The 3,532-nt window shown below is 36.4% G+C and overlaps 1 long non-coding RNA gene across 1 annotated transcript in view; it reads left to right on the top strand.

The window, feature by feature from the left end:
- The first annotated feature begins 2,016 nt into the window (after positions 1-2,016).
- Positions 2,017-3,532, top strand: part of LOC106468593 — a 29,317-nt gene continuing 27,801 nt past the window's right edge. Inside the window, exon 1 of the long non-coding RNA XR_001291391.2 lies at positions 2,017-2,162. This is a non-coding gene — a long non-coding RNA (uncharacterized LOC106468593). The remainder of the gene's footprint in view (positions 2,163-3,532) is intronic.

The following is a 3,532-nucleotide window of genomic DNA, read 5'->3' as shown; positions in this document are numbered from 1 at the left end:
TAAGTCACATTAGATACGGTAGATGTTTCTCAGGTTTAGAGTACCTTGATAAGTCACATTAGATATGCTGGATGTTTCTCAGGTTAAGAGTACCTTGATAAGACACATTAAATATGCTGGATATTTCTCAGGTTATTAGTACGTTGATAAGATACATTAGATATGCTGGATGTTTCTCAGGTTAAAAGTACGTTGATAAGACACATTAGATACAATGGATGTTTCTCAGGTTAAGAGTACCTTGATAAGACACATTAGATATGCTGGATGTTTCTCAGGTTAAGAGTACCTTGGTAAGACACATTAGATATACTGGATGTATCTCAGGTTAAGAGTACCTTGATAAGACACATTAGATGTGCTGGATGTTTCTCAGGTCAAGTGTACCTTGATAAGACACATTAGATACGATGGATGTATCTCAGGTTAAGAGTACCTTGATAAGACACATTAGATGTGCTGGATGTTTCTCAGGTCAAGTGTACCTTGATAAGACACATTAGATACGATGGATGTTTCTCGGGTTAAGAGTTTTGCTCAGACTGTGGTTCTTTTCCACACTTTTATTTTTCAACTTCGTCATTATTAGACTTTGTTTTAATATAAATATTTCAAAAGAAGATTTTTCTTCTTTGTATAAGAATGTTTATGATTTTCCTTGATATTTCTAGAAACGAAGCCCGTTCCTTCCACTTTTATTACCCGGAATGACCGCTGGCTCCCTTGCTTGGCCAGCTTTCGCTGCTCTGGTTGGTTCCGTTGCTGTTATGGCTGCAGAAAGAATAAGGCCCTTTGCTGATTTTTCGTCTTGGAGAATACGTGGTATCCTTTCCCTCCGTCATGCCGGCAGTCTAATAAAATAGACTATTTTTGAGTAAGAATAGTTTACACGTTTCAAGGGAAATTATTTTCAGTAAAATATTAAAAGGCCACTTTAAATTTCTATGTTTAAAGATCAGACTGTTCGTTGTTGTTGGTAGAAATACGTCTTTTCCATTACACCAGATGTTGAGTACGTTATACTAAAATGATTTTTTAATCTTGACAGTGTTTTTTCCATTGCAAAAACGTTGTCATGTTTAAAACACATCACTCCTCCCTGTAATATTTCCACAAGCAACACAGTGTGCGAAGATGACGAATCCCAAGTCTCCGTTTTAACAATCCGATCGCAGAGAAATCCATAGATGCTGCGATCGATGATTTGACTGGTATGTCTTTTTACCGAGAATACCCGTTCCAGCTGCTTGAGGTATGCGGCGTTTGAACGAATATGTTGAAGAAGGTATTTGAGTACACGTGACTTCCGTCACTTTTCCAGATAGAGATTTTTCTTATTTATGTTGCATACTGTTGACTAGGGAAAGTAGACAACTTTTGCCACTGACCTTCGTATTCATTAATTCTCTTCATTTCCAAAACGCTAGGGTACGTAGTGAAGGTTTCTTTGTGAATGGTCCTGGTGGCCAATGGCATTAAAATCTCCATTTTGGAAATTCTAAATTCCCGATCTGAACATAATGAGCATGTTGATAATTTTTGAAAAAAAAAAAGGTTCACAAAGGTTATTACATATCCTTCTTAAAAGTTTTGACATACCCTTCATAAAAGTTGTGACATATCCTTCATAAAAGTTATGACATATCCTTCATAAAAGTTGTGACATACCCTTCATAAAAGTTGTGACATATTCTTCATTAAAGCGAACAATTTTGGGTCGCATCACGCTACGTATAAAAACAAACAAATAATACCAATATGTAGTTCTGATACATCCCCTTCCATTGCAACTTTATATCGGCTGTGATTCTCAAGTGACTTTCTGATTTGCATATTCTGAATTGTTTCAATATAACCCACTCAACCCTGGATTAGTAGAGAATGTAAGAGTTTTGTTGTTACTTAACCCTGATTGAAAGGTCAACTATCAGCACGTTTATTCAATACAAAACTTAACTATAAACCAAAATATAAAACATTTTAATCTTAGTTTCTAGGTAGCATATGTCGAATAAAACTTTAATTTATAAAAGATCGACAGAGTCATTCCTGTGCTGGCAACAGAGGTTGGTGTAGATCAAGTTGTTTCAGTCATGAAAAAATTGACTTTTTCCACAGTGCTGTATGTGGTGGCTATGTTTGCTGTAGACCCAAGTAGATAGGTAAGTTTATACTAATTTCAATTTGTCTGTTAAGAACTTAATTTTTTTATATACAGACAAATATCCTGACCGAAAGAGTCGCAAATTATATTGTAGATAATAATCAGAATAACTTTACTGTAGACCCAAGTAGATAGGTAAGTTTATTTCACTTTTTGATTATTTCGTTCTGATTTTCTCTTTTATCTTTGGTATTTCATGCCTGTCACTAAAGGTTCTACATTTTGAAATCGGCTGCTGTTTAATTTGTAGCACAATCAAGAGATGGCAATAAAGTATTTAAATAATAACCATTACGTCGTCAAGAAATTAATGTCACGTTTTGGAACTCTTTCATTAACCACTCCCAAAAACGTATAATAGTTAAACGAACCACCTAAACGTCACGTTAGTGTAGCCTATATAATGTGTAAAGTTTAGTATACTTTAATCCTTTATAGTGATGGTACAAGACGAGACACACATTCGGCATGTAATGCTGTTTGAATACAAGAAGGGAAACAACGCCTCTGTAGTCACAAATAATATCAAAGAAGTGTATGGAAATGTTTTGAACGTTCGTAAGTGTCAATGATGGTTCAGCAAATTTCGTTCAAGTGACTTTAGCCTTAAAACTGTGATGGCAGAGGCCAACATGATATTGGTGCTCTGAAGAGTTTAACCCAAAGCAACACACTCTTAAAATGGCCCCGAAATTGCATGGCTCTCATGAAACAATACGTAAACATCTAAGGAATATGGAAAAACTCCAAAAAAAGGTATTTGGGTGCCTCACGAACTCTCCGATGATCATCGTTTCCAACATGTGAATGCTGCTTCGTCTCTTCTGGCGAGTAATACGCGTAAACTATTTTTTGACAGAACTGTCACCAGTGATGAAAAATGGATTCTCTATGCGAATATTAAACGGCATAAACAATGGTTTAGTCCTAGACAAAAAACCACTTCCGACCCCAAAACCTGGACTCCATCCGCTTTGCATTTGGTGGGACATCAAAGATGTAATTCATTTCGAACTCTTCAATCCACAGCAAACTGTCAATGCAGAGATCTATAGTGGGCAACTGGAACGTTTAAATCAAGCCCTTCACCATAAACACCCTTCACTCGTCAGTCGGAAATGTGTTCTTCTTCTCTACGACAATGCACGTCCACATGTGTCATGTTTGACGCAACACAAGATTATGGAATTGGGTTGGGAAGTTCTCCCCCACCCACCATATTCTCCAGATATGGCAACATCAGGTTACCATCTTTTTCGTCACTGCAACACCATCTTAATGGGAAAACGTATGTAAATATGGAAGGTATTAATGAGAACATCGACATGTTTTTACGCTATAAAGCCAAGTGATTTCTTTAATACAGTA

Source organism: Limulus polyphemus, unplaced genomic scaffold, assembly GCF_000517525.1.
Source record: "Limulus polyphemus unplaced genomic scaffold, Limulus_polyphemus-2.1.2 Scaffold3070, whole genome shotgun sequence".
NCBI classification, from domain to species: Eukaryota; Metazoa; Arthropoda; class Merostomata; order Xiphosura; family Limulidae; genus Limulus; species Limulus polyphemus.
This window is presented reverse-complemented; position numbering and strand designations above follow the sequence as displayed.